This window comes from Lissotriton helveticus, chromosome 1_1 (genome assembly GCF_964261635.1).
Source record: "Lissotriton helveticus chromosome 1_1, aLisHel1.1, whole genome shotgun sequence".
NCBI classification, from domain to species: domain Eukaryota; kingdom Metazoa; phylum Chordata; class Amphibia; order Caudata; family Salamandridae; genus Lissotriton; species Lissotriton helveticus.
In genome coordinates, this window is record NC_136057.1 from 98,371,810 (window position 1) to 98,389,650 (window position 17,841).

A 17,841-nucleotide genomic window follows, 5' to 3' on the forward strand; every position below is an offset into this window, starting at 1 on the left:
CTGAATTATTTTAATGGTGTGTTTTCTTATGGTGCTTGTAACCATCTCTACCTCTGAATCTTTTCTGACATTAAGAGCACTGATAATTTTATTCACCAGTGTGGATTCTCACATGTTTACTGAGTTGAGATTTTTGGCTGAAACATTTTTGGCATTCAGAGCACTGATAAGGCTTTTCCCCAGTGTGGATTCTTATATGGTAAGTGAGACTGCTTTTTTCACTGAAACATCTGTGGCATTCAGAGCATTGATAAGGCTTTTCCCCAGTGTGGGTTCTTATATGCTGAGTGAGACTGATTTTTTCACTGAAACATCTGTGGCATTCATAGCATTGATAAGGCTTTTCCCTAGTGTGGGTTCTTATATGCTGAGTGAGACTGATTTTTTCACTGAAACATCTGTGGCATTCAGAGCACTGATAAGGTTTTTCCCCAGTGTGGGTTCTTATATGCTGAGTGAGACTGCTTTTTTGATTAAAACATATCTGGCATTCAGAGCACTGATAAGGCTTTTCCCCAGTGTGGATTCTTATATGCTTAGTGAGACTGCTTTTTACACTGAAACATTTGTGGCATTCGGAGCACTCATAAGGTTTTTCCCCAGTGTGGGTTCTTATATGCTGAGTGAGACCGCTTTTTATACTGAAACATTTTTGGCATTCAGAGCACTGAAAAGGTTTATACCCAGTGTGGGTTCTTATATGCCAAGTGAGACTGCTTTTGTCAATGAAACATTTCTGGCATTCAGAGCACTGAAAAGATTTTTCCACAGTGTGGGTTCTTCTATGCCAAGTGAGAATGCTTTGGTAACTGAAACATTTCTGGCATTCAGAGCACTGGTAAGGTTTTTCCCCAGTGTGAGTCCTTGTATGTATAGTAAGTGCTCTTTTGTCACTGAAACATTTCTGGCATTCAGCGCACTGATAAGGTTTTTCCACAGAGTGGGTTAATGCATGTCGATATAGACTCGTTTTGATACTAAACCTTTTCTGGCATTCAGAGCACTGATAAGGTTTTTCCCCAGTGTGGATTCTCAAATGCTCAGTGAGATAAGATTTACGGCTGAAACTTTTTGGGCATTCAGTGCACTGGTAAGGTTTTTCGACAGAGTGGGTTAATGCATGTCGATATAGACTCGCTTTGATACTAAACCTTTTCTGGCATTCAGAGCACTGATAAGGTTTTTCCCCAGTGTGGATTCTCATATGCACAGTGAGATAAGATTTACGGCTGAAACTTTTTGGGCATTCAGTGCACTGGTAAGGTTTTTCGACAGAGTGGGTTAATGAATGTCGATATAGACTCGCTTTGATACTAAACCTTTTCTGGCATTCAGAGCACTGATAAGGGTTTTCCCCAGTGTGGATTCTCATATGCACAGTGAGATAAGATTTATGCCTGAAACTTTTTTGGCATACTTTGCACTGAGAGTGGTTTCCCCCAGTGTGCATTGTGTCAAATTCTGTGAGATTAGATTTATGGCTGTATCTTTTTTGGCACATGTAACTTTTTTCCCCAACTTAGGTTATTTTGCCTTGATTGAGGCGGTTTTGAACACTGAATTTGTTCTCACAGTCCGTGTTTTTATAAGGTGTATTCCTAGAGTTAATATCTCTACGTTTAGTTTTCTTTTGCTTATATGCCACAGTAAGAGTGAACCCAATTTTAGAGTTGGGCTTGTTTAGATAATGTTTAGCATTTATCTCTAAAAGAAATTGTGTGTAATCTTCTTAACACTTCAATTGAGCAAAATATGTCTGAAAGCAGCCCTGTAACACCTGTCGAAATATTTTTAGCAGATAATAGTCTTTAGGTTATAGCCTATCCTGCAGCAACTTATTTTGTGACTGAAGATTTTCTCAAATCTATTTGTATAGGTTCTTAACAATGCAGTGATACGGTGTTAGTCTGATATTTATTAATTAAACTGATAAGTACCTTTTTGCACTGACGTAATGGCAGTAACTGAGGGCGTTAGAACGTGCACAGTACTATTGTGGATCACGAGTCTCAGAACATCAGTTCCTTTTACCCTTTCTATGTTTGGTGTAATGTTAAGGTTTGTAGTTCTGAAGACGAAGATTTATTTACATTACCTATAGCGCAACTGTGCTCATTTAATCCATTTTTATATTGAACAGTTTTACATATCACTCATTCACAGCAGATACTGTTGAGGCGATTTACATAGAATTACAGAACAGTACACAATAAAAAACAAACAATCTGAGATGGTTATGGACACAATAAAGTGGTGAATTTTTAAGGTTTTCACAAGAGTGAGCAGAGTGGGTCGTGGTTTTCTACCCAGAGTCAGATAGTCTCAAACTTGTGTAACTGGTTAAAAATGGTTGTTGAACAAAGGTGATTTTCCAATCTTTTGGTTGTAAACGTGTCAGCTTGGGAGTCTTCTCTCAGCGTCTTTTCTTTGATGGTCTGCAGAAGAAACCTTTTGTTATAACTTTCTTTTATGCAGTGTGTGCTTCCTCTCTGGAATTACATGATGTTTTAGATGAAGGTTATTCTGTGCACAGATTTGGCATTGTTCTGGGTTAATGAAATGCTAAATTAGAGACTTCACTTACAGTATAGTACTTTCCTCAGCTCCCACTTCCTCGCCACACCTAGATTATGGAAATTGTTTAAACGTAGAATGCTGGATGTCCTTCAGTTTTTCAGAATAATCCTTCTTATGGCACTGACTTCAGTTGCCTGGTGCTAAATCTTGCTTTCTTCGTCAGTAATTTCAATCACCTATAGTATTACAATTAAATACTTAATACATGAAAATTTCCCAAAATATAATTTACAAGCCAAATCAATGCAGAGTTGCAGAATTTTGAAAATGTTGAGGTGTTTTTTATACAGAGCAGAGTGTAGAATTGTAGCCTGAGAGAACTTGGATGTAGGAGTGAGGATTTATAGAATTTTCAACATTTTATTAAGCTCACAAAGGATACATGCACCCTATGGACTTGTAAAATAGAATCCCAAAGGCAGAAATTAAAGTCATATGCACTGGCACCAAACAGATATTTAAAAAAGCATTTACAATGCAACGGTTTCGCCTTTGCAAAAGTTAGAGCTATTGGCATTGTAAATGACAACATTTTTATTTATGTGTTGGTTTTGAAAACATAAATAAATGGCATTGTCATTTACAATGCCAATAGCTTAATCTCTCGCAAATGCCACCCACACACACCCACAGAGAGCCACACCCACAGAGAACCCCCCCTCAGAGCCCCCCCACACACACCCACACAGAGCCACCCACACCGAGCCCCCCCACACACCTACACAGAGCCGCCCCACACAGAGCCCCCCACACACCCACACAGAGCCCCCCACACACCCACACAGAGCCCCCCACACACTGCGAGCCCCCCACACCCACACAGAGCCCCCCCATACACTGCGAGCCCCCCACACACTGCGAGCCCCACGCACTGCGAGGCCCCCCCAACACACACTGCGAGCCCCCCACACACACTGCGAGCCCCACACATTGCGAGCCCCACACACTGCTGCTGTTTACAAGGAGGGGCCGCATGTAAAGGTCAAGTTGGACACAAGCGGAAACAGTTGGAAACAGAAGAATGGTGAGATGGTTGGAAGTTGGTTCTGCTTGGGTATGGAAGGTGACACTAAAGTTACTCCTTTCCTTGTGCTCAAAATGCCTTGCACTGTCTTATGAGCTAAGATGGACCTTGAACACGAAGCAAGAAGTGTACAAGTACCTGCACTTAGCAACAAGGCCAGTGATGTGAGACTACAGGATCACGTGATACACATAGATCTGGCAATACAGAGAAGGTTGTGAGCGAAAGGATGAAACCAGAAAATGAATGCTGTCAAATAAGAAAGCGCATCTGGTAATCCGCGACAGGCAACAGTTAAGTTTATCAGAAATTGAGGTTTCTTTTTTTTTACTTGTCTCTACTGCTATGATTCTCGGTAAAATGTAAGAGTTGTTTTTCTACCGCTCTGAGCTCTGTTGGGGCCGCCGATCCCCAGTTCACCGCAGGCGTCAGCTCACTGCCGCCCATCGCCTGTAGAAAGTGATTTACAAGCTGCTTGTGCCAATTAGCGTCTGCGTCTTACAACGGGGGGCTCACCAGGGCACCTCTGAAGTACAAATCGTCCGGGAGGCGGCTTAAAGGTGTCCTCCAGGTGTCTGGGCCTTCTGGACAGGCAGTGTTGTCCTGCAGCTAAATCCACATGGGAGGGTCCTGTCCACCCCGAGAGCCCGGCCTGTCAATACAGCTGCTGAGCCCAATCACAACACGGCTTAGGCGGGATTTGTTTATTACTGGCGAGGTTAAGTAATTGTCACGGGATATGGAGAGCAGACAGGACTGGTTCGGGTGGGCCAAGTGGGGTGGATTCTATAGATGCCCTTTCTGGAGATAGGTGTCGACCTACATTTCTCACTTCCTAACTTCTGAGAACTTAAAAACGTGACGTATTTGTACACCATGTGCCAGTGAATTCGATGCGTGTTCTGCACAGTTGATGGTACTTTCGGCAGCCACCCTTCAGTACGTTTTTCATGAAGCTTAACTGATTTCAGAACTAAACCTAAACGCTCTGCGTAACGGGTGACATTACCTCCAATGTACCTTCTTTAAATCTGACGCGGTCTGGCTGGAAGTCGAACACGTGAGTGACAACTGCACGGCTGAGACAGCAATGTTACCCAGGGCAGGGTCCAATTTAGTAAAATTGTACTTTAGAAAAACAAATTGTTGGTAAACACCATCATGAAAGCTATATGTGTTTTTGAATGAAATAACAGTTATGCATCATAAGAATGTCACCCCTGTATGTCCCTTATGTCCTTGTACATAAAGATGCTTTGGAAATTAAAGATCGTAGGTGCTACAATTTATACGAATAACTTTCTATTTTTATTTCAGAAGGAATACTTTTTTGCTTCGTGCGGACAGTGGTCACCATAGCACAGTTAAAGAGCGGAGAGTTGGTAGACGGGCTTGTCGAAGAGGGCAGGGAAGGGGCAGGCCGAGGGGGTACTTTGTGGGGCCTTACATGAGGTCAAAATCTTTTTTCCCTCTCTGCAGGTAGTTGTGCACCAGCCAGCTAAGAAACAGTGGACTTGTTATAGAGGAATCTAAAATAAAGTTTAATTTGCATGTAACAAGGACTGGCAGTCGTGTACTAGAAGCCCACAGTGTCGTTGCGCTTTGTTCTTTGCTAGCCCATTGTCACTTGAAATAACCGATTGGGCCATGAACTCAGTATAATTCAAATACACATCCAGGCCCACTCGAGCAGGAGTTTTGTTTTCCTGCTGAGTTCCACCCATGGGGGGGCTCTATTACTCCTGGAACAGACTCGGTTTGCCTGTGGCCTCCATCTCTGCGGCTCGCGTCCGACAGGTGAGGAGGGCTCGGTGGAGTGGTGGGGCGGTGTCCAGACGCCCTAATGAGATTTGGAAGCTGCCGAGCTTCTGAGTGGGGATGAGGTCTCAGGGTGTAATGGCCTAGCGTTTATGCAGACTCCATGTGTGGGAGGATTATTATTTTTATTTTTTTAAGGGTTGGAGATGTCAATGGAGAAGGTACGGATGCAATATTGAGGAATAAAGATTAGAAAGGGAAAGCACCAGAGCCCTAACGTTTTAGGACTACGGATGGAGTGGGCAGAGCAAAAACCAATTTGCAGACTCGGTACCTGGCAGCAAAGCTCAAACTTCTTGTCTGGCGCGAGGATGCAGAGCAGTGGTTATCGATGTAAAGGGTCCGGATGCCCCGAATTTCCTGGTACACCTACGAGGAAGGGACACTGGTGGGGCGGAGTAGCGTGGTGGCGATCCAGCGGAAGGCAGATGTAGTGACACACGAAACCTTCTTGCGGAAGGGAAATTCTAAAGGGGAGACAAATAACCTAAAACATTCGATCTATACAAAAATACCCAACGCGCAGCTTGGGTGAATGGCAGACCCTCCCAGGGGCCCTGCATACCGCGCCAGCCCCATCCCGGCACCAGAGGCCATCAGGCCAGCGGAAGTATGCGTTTCTGAATTGCATGCTCCTCGTTTGAGAAGAGACCGATATATGAGGACTGTATACCCCGATTGATTGATTTCGTGGGGGCGCAGGCACGGTCTGCCACCCACCCCCCGCAGAGCAGCAGCTGTGCCTCTCGCCGCACCCCTCCCAGGTCTCACTACTCAGTCCCACCTACACGGCTCTCGCCCTGCACCCCGTCACTGTAGCCGGTGGCCAACATTAAGCCTGCAAAGAAAGAGCACCACACTCACCGCGGCCCGGGTTCACCAATGCTCACGAATAATTACCGAAAGCAGCCGTAGCTTTCCGTCCTCGGGCAGCCTTACGGTTGTTTTCTTACTTCCGTTCAGTTCGTCACTTCCGCTTACCTGCAAGGAAAGTGACATCGCGCAGCCCACCCCAGCTCGGAGTAGGGAGCGGGTTGGGTCTGCGTCCTCACAGGGAGAGCGAGCAGGCTGGTGTGACGAAGGATGCCGAGACCCAAAAAAAAAAAAGAACCCGCCCACCGCCGCATGACGTGGGCAGAAAGCCTAAAAATCGCTGGAACGCCCACAAATCTGCTCCGGCATTGATGGACAGATCTGTCTTCCAATGGCTAGCCTCCATTTATGGAGCTAGCCAATGGAAGACAGAGGCGGGACTAGGCCAACATACTGTTGACATAACATTTCGCCTGCGCGAAACGCTGCTGTAAAGCATGTTAGTCGACAGGCTCATCAAATTAATAACCTGAAATTTAGATGTAAGAGTTGCCGCCTTCAATTGCAAGGAAAGATCAAACTGGTAGATTGTAAACAGTACAAAGTCCTCTGTTACCTAGGAATAATGTGCTCTACAAAGTACCCAGGTGCCTGCTGTGCCACCAGGGATGGTGTCAGCCTGACAGTCTATCTAAGTTGAAGGGACATCACCTGCAGGCTGAATTACTTAATTGAGAAGCTGTGTACCTGTCCTGAAGAGCCTAGAAGTCTGCCTAGAAGCCTGCCTGTCTGGTAAGAAAGGGAAGGGAGGACAAGGCTGTCCTTGAAGAAGCAAGGTCCTACACATCCACGTTATTTGTAGGGCAGGCAGGAAAGCCATCCAGCAGGACCAGCTAGTCTGGGGGACCCCCACCTCCCCCGCCAAGACTCTCCCAACAGTTCAAGGCAGAAAATAAAACTCCACGGCAACGTGATTGTTGAGGCCCAGTGGGACGATTGTGTGCTGCCAACTGCCCGTTCAAGGTTGCATTTGCCAAATTCCTAACACATCAGGGTCTGAATCTACTGGCTTCCTGGAGAGCCTGTGTTGGGCTTTTAGCAGCTGAATTTCTGGCTACTCTGTGTCAGAGGCCCATGAGGGACTACAACTACTCCAGTGTCGAACACCCTGTCTGAGCTTACGCCTGTGGTCCAGCCGGCCACAGTGTGGGCTTAATTGCTGACGGTCGGGCCTCCAGAGGGGCTGCACTTACCAACAGGCCAGGTGTGACTGCTACCTTGGGACTGCTGATCTTCAGGCAAAGGCAAAGAAAAGACAGAGTGGGTGCCCTACTGTATGCAGCCTTACATCCAGGACAAAAGCTCTCCACAAAAGCCTGCTGGTGGGTCACTGCTCTCTCGAGTGTTCGGGCGTGCCATTCAAGTGCCGGGAAACAGGAAAGAGACCCAGACAAGACTGACTCATCCAGTGGAAGGATAAGACGCTTACGACAGAGCATACGCATTGGGGTGACTGGAGTGACAGAACTGCACCTATACTATATTCATGATACTCCTAAATGCCCCTAGAGGGGAAGAGGGTATCAGAACCGGACACACTTATCTGCAGCACATGGTAGTCTGGCATGCCTGCACCATCCTTTCACCCAGACTGTCCATAAAGTTGATTTTAGAGCTGTTACGCACATAGCAGGGGGAATCTCAGACCATTCGCTGGAGGAGGTGCAACTCGATGGTCCAGTTGTGGACTTCATCCTACCCCCAAGGGTTGATCCGTGATATTTAAAAGACAAGACGTTCAAAGCTTGTATGAGAGATAGTGGTACAAAAGGGGGTGGTGATGGACGGAGCATCTGAACCAATCAAACACTCACACCCAGTCCACAAATCTGGGTTTAATCCATCACCATTCTTTAGCCCACTCTGCCACCCCAGTTCAGACATGGCCATATGCAAATCAGTCTGCCCCTGTGCCTCATGGGAACAGTCCAGCCCGAACTACCAAGCCATGCCTTCCCTGGACCGGAAACAAGCTTCCGGGGACCGGTTTCTGGCATTTCAGCCGTCTTCGGCCCGGCTTGCTTGAATCCAGTGGCAAAGTGAGCAAGGGACTCACGTCTGAGCATACCCTGCCACACTTATGGCGGCCAAAAGTAGTACAAAAGGGTGGGGTGATGGACGGAGCATCTGAACCAATCAAACACTCACACCCAGTCCACAGATCTGGGTTTAATCCATCACCGTTCTTTAGCCCACTCTGCCACCCCAGTTCAGACATGGCCATATGCAAATCAGTCTGACCCTGTGCCTCATGGGAACAGTCCAGCCCGAACTGCCAAGCCATGCCTTCCCTGGACCGGAAACAAGCTTCCGGGGACCGGTTTCTGGAATTTCAGCCGTCTTCGGCCCTGCTTGCTTGAATCCAGTGGCAAAGTGAGCAAGGGACTCACGTCTGAGCATACCCTGCCACACTTTATGTATGAGAGATAGAGCAGAATTATATTTTAGGGAGAATGGGCGGCCTGTTGAATCAGCTTGCGTGCTATAGGGTGAATTCAAGGCAGTGATTTGAGGCCAGACACAAGCCTTGATTGGGAGAATGTCGAAGGAACGTAAATTGAAGTGCGAGGCTCAGGACAAGGAATGTGCTTTCCTGGAGGTTCGCTTGGCAAGTGGGGAATCAGTTTCTCTCCCATTACACCATCAACTGAAGCAGCACACATTAAGAGCACTAATGGAAAATAGTGTGCACTCATGCGCTGGCTACCCAGCATTGTATCTATGATGTCGGTGATAAAGCCAATGAGTTGCTTACATGGTTAGAGAGACAAGACAAAGAACGGAACTGGATCCTTGAGGACACAGACAACAAGGGGACAGAAATACTTGGAGAGACTTCCTGAAAGACCTGACCCTGCCAATGCTAACGAATGAGGACCGAGACGCACTAGACCAAGACCTGACAGTAGACTAAATAAATAAGACAATAAGAACCTTGCAAACAGGGCAAGCGACGGGGCCTGATGAGCTCCCGTTAGAATGATATAAAATCATGATGGATAAAATCAGGGAGTACCTCCAGAGTATGTTTCAGACTGCCTGAAAATAAGGATGTCTCCCGGAGGACCAAAGAACGTCTGAGGTGGCGGTCATCCCAAAAAGGACGAACCAGCAACTGAGTGTGGGTCTTATAGACTTATCTCCCCGCTTAATATTGAGACTAAGGTACTTGCGAACGCCCTGGGGATCTGCCTGCGGACAGAAATTGCAACAGTGGTTCATCCTGATCGATCGGGCTTTATGCCACATCAGGGAACGCGCTTAAATCTCAGACACCTTAATGGAGTACCACATGCAATAGGGGATTCCTTTGCTGAACCAGTGGCGCTGCTGTTAAGCTCTTGTATGTGGCTCCTCTAGCGAGCATACGCATCAATAATATAGTCTACCGAGTCTTTGCCGTCCGACAGGGAGGTTTCTTGTCTCCTATGCTCTTCACACATGTTTGGTTTCACCAGGACCTCTCATATGGGGTATTCCTGTTGATCAGGATATAATATCAACTGGAAGAAGTCCTTAATATTCCTGCTGGTGGCAGGGGCCCTGCGGCTACACTCTAGGTGCACAGTTAGGGTGGCACTACATGGCTTTAAATATTTGGTTGTGTTCATTACAAAAGAGCACAGGCAGGAACATACTCCCGAAATTAGACCGTCTTCGCTGGGATGCCCCACACTTGCGGACGCTCCCACTCTCCTTACTGGGCCTGGTGGCCCTATTTAAAGTGATGGCCCTCCAGGGTCTCCTGTACATTGTGCAAAAAATGTCCTTTAAGATCCCACCAGACATTTTTTTTTCAAAAGGTAGTCTGAGAACTTCGGCTCCTGTTGTGGGATGGCGGCACGTCACGCTGAGTAAGGTGCAGAGGGGAGTTTATTAAGGTGGACTGGCGGTCCGGAGTATTCACAAGTATTACTGGGCCTCGCAGCTGGTGGCAGTCAACAACTGGGTTTTTGCGGACCGTGAGGAACCTGCTTACTGGGTACATAGATTGGCCATGGGCAAGAGAGGTTACCCCACCCCGGTGCTGTATCGAAGAAAGTATGAGTGCACCCTGCCTACTCATACCCAAACATTGGTAAGGGCGTGGAAAGAGGCTACCAAGTGTTTAGGCTGAGAAGGTAAGCTGACTGAAATTACTCCACTGTAAGATGGTGATCTCGTAAGTGCAGAGGGAGGATTGCAGGGCTTCACAAAATGGGGATTGATTAGCTTAGAGTGGCTGGGCGATGTGTGGAGGGGACAGGCTCTTGTGTCCTTCACGATCCTACAACAAAAGTATAAATTAGGTGACTAAAAACGGTTCTGACATTTGCAGGCGTCCACGCTCAGCAAAGTCACATCCAAGAAGGGGGGGAGTTGTCTGATGCTTCCCCACTGGAGGACCAGCTATTAATTGATCCCCTAACCGAAAAAGAAATCTCAACCATCTATAGGAAGTTGATCTACAATTCTCTGGATCCCTTGGGGACACGGAGAGCTGTGTGGGAGAGGGATCTAGGCACGCTTGGCGATGGCGATTGTGTTGAGGCCATTCAGGGTGTCAGGGAGTTGGCAATTAGAAGTCATTTTTGTCTAATTTAACTGCAGATACTGATACTGCCAAATCAATGACCCTGTTTACATTAAAGAGCAGCTTGAACTCAGAGCTCAACAACAGACTCGATTGAATAAATGGCCAGCACACTGCTTATCTTGCCAAGACACAGGTACTTTGTAAAACTCTTTTTATTGAACAAGTGCTCAATCGATGGTGTTGACAACGAAAATACGGTGCACATTAGTGAGAGTGATTAGACCAAAAACACAAAGTCTGCAAATATAGAGTGAGTAACATAGCTTGGCTTGTCCTGACACTCCCTGGCCAAATCCCACTACATAAAACTCGATTGCCCTTTATCGAAGGCAGGTAGTCCTCCCACGGTTATGGAGGTCGCTGGGCTGCAAGACGACTTGCCTTTTGGTTCTGGATCATCTAAGGATGCAGACAGGCCAGTAGGACTGGGACCAAGACAATAGTTCTCTACAGATCCTCACCAGCAGAGAAGGCTGCAGTGCCCTTAGGTCGCCAAGAACTGAAATTCAGGGTCTGGGGATGCCACCTAAAATCTTGATTTAAGGGTGTTACAAGGGAGTGACAGGTAGAGTCTAATGGGCCCCTTTCCTGGGCTGTCTACACCCTCTATCGTGCCCACCTCCTGCGGGAAGGGGACATAGTCCTAGCCCTGATTGGATAAGTCCCATCATCTTCAAGACGGTGGGCACTACAAAGTGTACTTCACCTCGCCTCCAGCACCTGAGGGATGGAGTTAACAGAGGGGGCGGGGGCACACCTCCTGTTGTATCTAAGGTTTCCACCTGTCCTTGCGCCTAAAAGGGGGTGAGGACAGGAAGATCGCTTGCTCCCTCTAAGAGGAGAGGCTGGGGTCGCATTACAAAGGCGGCAAGGCCTTTGAAAATCCTTGCCACAGATGGCTCTTCCTGACCAGGGGAGGAGTGAGCACCTCCACCCAGGAAAGGCATCGTTATCGACCTCGAAGTACACAGGCACTCTCCCCATGAGGACAGAACACACTCTGGTGGTAGCAGGCTGGCTCAGGCCAGTCGGTGACCACAATAAGGATTGGTAGATTTTAGGGGACCCCTCTAAGGGGTACTCTGTGTGCAATTTTTAATAAATCGGACACTGCAATCATCGCAGGTATATTTCCTAGGACAGCGAAAACTCTACAGCAGGTCTTGCTCACAGTCCTTATACTGTGACTGCCACTACTGAACATTGATCTTGAATTGTTAAACCAGGGTCAGGATCTGGACAGGAGCCAATGAACAGGAGGGCAACTCACCAGATAATAGAAGTCTTCTGTCTTCACACGCACTCAGAGAGAACAATGCCATCCCATGTATTGCATGACTAAGAGACCACAACCCTCAGTGAAACACTCACCTCTCAGATGTGATTCGTTAATAAAATGAAAATACCGCGTCCCTGGGGACCCCGCAGATACACCGTTCCTACCAGTACTATAAATGCCTGGGGTCCCGCAGGTAAACCTAACAGTGCTACAAAGGCTTAGGGGCCCTACAGGTAAACCTTTCCTAACCCAGTGCTACAAATGCAATGTGCTCACTACAGCAAGACTGGGCGCTCTAGGACAGCAATTAGGTTGCTTGGCATTCATCTACCCTTAGCTAAGCCACGTGATAAAGGCAGTAGATCAGGATGATTCTCCTCGATCAGAAGTAGCTCTCACTATCGAAAAGATGAAGACCCTGGTATAACACAAACGCAGACTTGCGGTTCAGCTCTACCAGGACATGTAGTAAACTATTCATTTATGTTTATGTAGGATTAGATTGCATTGCAGGTTAATTCTTATGTCACTATTTTCCGCACACAACATACAACATAGATTTCTCACGAGCGCCCCCTGATGAAGGGAGAACCCCCAAAATGAATTGGGCAGACTGAATTTGAATTTACTTGAGGAACAGTGGATTTTGAAACTGATTCTCTGAGAATAAATATGCTTAAACTGGAATACAAGTGGATTTGCTTCCAAGGGAAGGAGACATTGATGCACTTTTATGGGTACAAGCTGTGGAGCAGGAGACACAGACCTGATCTAGTCTGGGCTATATAAACAACTGTAGCCAAATACATCTACCTTTTGGCACGCGATGAGTGGATTACATAAATACTAGAATAATGAATGAAAAACACACGGCATGCATAGACAAGGTTTGCTATGTAACCTCTGGACTCCTGTAAACCTAAACAAACACCAGTAATCAGACACTAGGGACATCACCTGAAGCTCCTAAGATTCTCCTTTTGTTTGGTATCTTGTTTTTGGAAGGTGGGTTTTTAGGATAAGCTATTTTTAGGTGTGTCTTCTTTTATTCCAGGATGGGGATTAGTTTTAGCATTGTCAGCTTTATACTCTGCATACCAAGGCAGTACATAAAATGCAGCCTGCATACTACAATCCATGGCTGTATCCCATAAAACATCCTTACCTTTTAACAACAAGGACCCAAGACCTTCTGGACTTTATTCAGTTCACCAGACGCATCTCCCAGTCGATTGACATTAGTTATAGGACTCAGCGTTAAGGAACAATTGGTGAAATGCCTCACAGTAGCCAACAATCTAGCACCTAAAAAAAGAGTGCAATAAAGGTGTCTGGTCTCTGTCGCAAGGGTTGGTCGTTAAATGCCACTCTAGATTTTTACATAGTGACTTTTCTGGGCTCAGCTCTGTAGGATACCAAAGGGCGCGAGTCCTGTGTTTATTATTAGAATGCGTTCTAAAAGGAGCAATGTTATCAAAGGCAGAATTTAAAGCCTTACACTAGTCCGCTAAGGTGTGGTTTATGTCCTTCGAGGTAACAGAGAAAACCAATTTTTCAGCGATAGGAGTAATGCGCTGCAATTGACAAGAGAGTCTTTTGCTCAGGTCTTGTTTCTCAGGGAACCCAGCTTTAGGTATTTGAAAGAAGAGTAATGAGTGGTAAGTCCACGTCAAAGGCATGGGCTTCACAAGTTAGTGCAGTAGAGGTGGTGAAGATTAAGTCCAAGATTGTGGCACGCCGAGTGAGTAGGGCCTGTAATCTTATGTTGCAGTCCTCAAGTCTTTAAGTCTGATAATAGTTTTGCTACTTCCATATCTAAAAACTCTTCTATATGATAATTAAAATCCCCAAGCAGGAAAAATGTTTGTGATGACTACACATAAGTCGCTAAATAAAATAGTCAGGTTCCAAACAACTAGTCTGCTAATTTGCCCCTACAGCTCTGGATGTGGGGCTTGAAAGATTTACTCTGCTCAATCGGGGAAGTCCTGCTGCAGACAGGGATGTCAAAAAGATACAGCACAGTCTATATAAAAAACATAAAGATGATATATACAATAAAAACAGAAGCAGCCAAGTTTTTGTCTTTAAAAGTATTAAGAAGTACTAATGCTCTGTTTTCATTTGTCTGCAAGGTCCGCTGTGTATTCCTTATATATTTATTTGAGAGAAAGCACGAGTGACTGTGCGAAAGGGCTATAGATCTGTTACCACAATTCCTGGAGGGAGACGGGGTAGTCATGTTTGGTGGCTGCCAAAACCATTTTCTACCTTTCTAGGTTTAGGGATGCTTATAGTTTTGTTGCTTGCTGTTGCATTATTTTTCTGCTTTACTGAGTGTGTTATACTCATTTTTTTCCTGTACTTGTACTTTGAGGGGATGTTCCTGCCCGGGTGGCCATTTTGTTCGGCCACACTCTCCCTCCGGGAAGCGCTCTTGTCGCTGCAAGCGTCCTGCCTAATCCCTACTCAATGGCCCCAAATCGGACGCGTGCAGCTCGCTTAATCTTCCCAATGGCCCCCAGCGCCGGGATGCCTCCGGGTAGCTGTGCGCTTTACAAATACTGGATTTACTAGTTACTATTTATTTTACGCAATGTTTCTTACTGAAACATGGCTGCACATGAGCTCTGGCCCTGATGTAGCTGCAGCTTTACTGTTTAACTATGCTATAGTCAGGAAAGACAGGGACTCCAAGACAGGTGGTGGCATTGCTATAATTTATAAAAAGTCCTACCTGTGCATTTACGAGCTGTGAGGCAGCATTATTATAGCTTGCCCTGACCCCTAATTTCACCTTCTCAGGCATACTAGTTTATCGTCCCCCTGGGCCATCCGGTCCATGGGCTTCATACTTTCCTGACCTATTAACCCCTTTTCTCTTAAATGCCACCAACTTCTCCATCTTGGGCGACCTTAACTTAGGCTTGGATGACTCTGCATGTACTAATAGCGCTACTTTTATCTGGCAGCATTGAATATTGCACTTTGCAACTCCGGTCCCATTCATGTGGCCGGCCACCTACTGGACCCTATTTTCTCCAGTTTATCCAACATTCAAAGCCCACCAGCTCTTCCCTTATGTTGGTCTGATCACTTTGCGATCGGCTTGGTTTCGAGATCTCAGTGAACTCACCTGTAGCCGCACCTAGCATCAGGAAACCAACTATGAACTGGGGAAAACTGGATATTGAAGCGCTCAATAAGATTCTGTCTTCCAACGCTCCTATCACAAAACAAATGCCTGTCACTCTTTCGGGTGTCGTCCAAAAGTGACTTTTACATGCCTTTGATACCTGTCTTCCACCCTCTATTAAGAATGTGAACAACCACCGCCCCCCTCCCCTTGGTTCACTGAGAATTTAAAAACAGAGAAAATCACATGCAAAGCTTTGGAAGGACGCTGAAGGATGAACTATGCGCCGGACAACAAACTCGCATATAAAAGGGAAAAACGAGAATACCACACTCTCTGTAAGTCAGCTCGTGCTGAATATGTCTCCTCGACCATCTCTAGTGCGCTGAATTGTTCCAAGACATTATTTAAAATGGTCAAAAAACTTTCTGGATCTGAAACTCAATCTACTCCCCCTTCCCTGAATGGTTTACAATGTGACGACGTGGAGAAATTCTTCCTCCATAAAGTGGAGAAAATATACTCTGAAATGAAGGGCATAAAACCAGGTACCCCCCTTCAGCAAGCACCTACATCCCCACAAGCAGCCAGAAACATCTCTCACAGAGACAACAGGATCGCTGAATCCACTAATAAACTGGAAATGTGGGCTCCATTAGATATGAACTCCCTTATACGACTCATAGCCAGTATTAAATCTGGCTCACCCTGTGACCCTCTTCCGATCTCGGTGCTCCAGCAGATTGAGTCGCTTTCACTCACAATAATCATGGAACTCTTGAATGCCACCTTACAGGAGGCAATGGTTCCCCCAGAGTGGAAACACGCAATGGTGCTTCCTCTTCTGAAGAAGGCTAACTACCGGCCTATTTCATTGCTCCCGGCAAAAAAGAACAATGGATTGACAGTATGCAGAACAATGTCATACATTCACCCCAGTACAGCGATCTGTGCCTAAATCCATCGTTTTTTTCCTCACTATCCCATTCCAGTTTGGACCCAGCCATATGGAAATTAGTCTTGACCCTGCACCCAATGGGAACAGTCTAGCCCGAACTGCCAGGCCAGGTCCTCCCTGGACTGGAAACAAGCATCTATGACCGGTTTCAGGCTTTCAACCCTTATCAGCCAGGATAGCTTGACTTCAGTGGCATGGAGAGCACGGGACCCACGTCTGGGAATACCTGTCCCACTCGGGGTGACAAATAGAAAACAAGCATTTGCAATGCAATAGGTCTCACATTTGCGAGAGTTTAAGCTATTGGCATTGTAAATGATAATGCCTTTTATTTATGTTTTAAAAACCATTACATAAATCAAAGGCGTTGTCATTTACAATGCAAAGAGCTCAAACTGTTGCAAATGCGAGACCTATTGCATTGCAAATGCTTGTTCCATGAAGTCTCTCCTGTCCCTTGAGCAGGCTGTCCCCTTTATCCCTGCAAGCCCCACGTTGCGCCTGGTGCACGATCCCTCTTCTCCCCAGTGCAGCTGCCCTGCTCTACCTACTGTTCCCAGTCACCCAACTTGCTGCGCGCTGGGGCACAGTGACCAGAGCCGGAGCTCATCTACGGGTATGCAGCAACTGTGCACCTGCTAATAATGCAGCTTTGTCACACCGTTTGGAGGGGCTTGCTCCTCGATTCTGTGAAAAAGTCAGTGTAGGTTGGGGGCTCCATGGGGAGGGGAGGGACAGTCATCCACACTGAAAAGCTGGCTGTGAGAAGTTGGCCTGATAGGTGATGTTTCCAATTCTGGAACCACCTGTTATCAGACCAAACAATCCCTTATGGTGTCTGGTTGTAAGTCAACCTTATTAGACAAGCTATCCTAGGGGTAGCATGGACTAAGCAGCCTAAAGGCTTAACTTAAGAGGTCGTGTTAAGCGAGCTGTTTTACCACATACAATCCTGTAATATCAAATGAAAGGACACCACACAAGTATATATTATAAAAATATATGTATTTATTACTAAAAACAATCCCCAGTATTCTTTATGAATAAAGGGGCACAAGCGTTAAATCAAAAGCACTGTTTAAACATACAAAGTTGCACAATTATGGATGAGGGCAGGGGGCCACTCAAACCATATACTAAACAAGTGGTATAAGAGATGCCACTCGAGCAGTGGTTAGGCCTAGGGCCTAGGGAATCGCTGGGAGCAGTCAGGACAAGCAATGCTGAAGTCGGGAATGGCCCTCGGGATTCGGGAGATGTGCGGAAAGCGCACGCATGCACCAATGTTAACCAATGGTGCGTAAAAGTTGTAAAGTTAAAGTTTAAGGACACTTCCGCTGAACCTAGAGGAACAAAACTTAAGACACAGACCCTAGAGATGTGCACCAGTGTGGGAACACCGGCGGAGCAAAGTTACCTCACCCACAGGAAGTGGGTGCACAGGGTCGAAGTGGCGTCGGGTTTTGACACGCAGGCTCTTGGTGCTTGAAGCTGAAAGGGCTGCAGGCGGGTTGAAGATGAAGTGTCCGGTGGAGTCCAAGGGTGGACTCAAGTCGAAGGGTACCTGAAAGCAGAGGGGACAGAGTCTGGGTCACTCAGC

At 46.4% G+C, this 17,841-nt stretch overlaps 1 long non-coding RNA gene across 1 annotated transcript in view; it reads right to left on the bottom strand.

The window, feature by feature from the left end:
* Nucleotides 1-2,096: 2,096 nt before the first annotated feature.
* Nucleotides 2,097-17,841, bottom strand: part of LOC144757364 (uncharacterized) — a 57,129-nt gene continuing 41,384 nt past the window's right edge. The window contains exons 4-5 of the long non-coding RNA XR_013595593.1: nt 2,585-2,753; nt 2,097-2,489 (exon numbers count right to left, since the gene is read on the bottom strand). This is a non-coding gene — a long non-coding RNA (uncharacterized LOC144757364). The remainder of the gene's footprint in view (nt 2,490-2,584; nt 2,754-17,841) is intronic.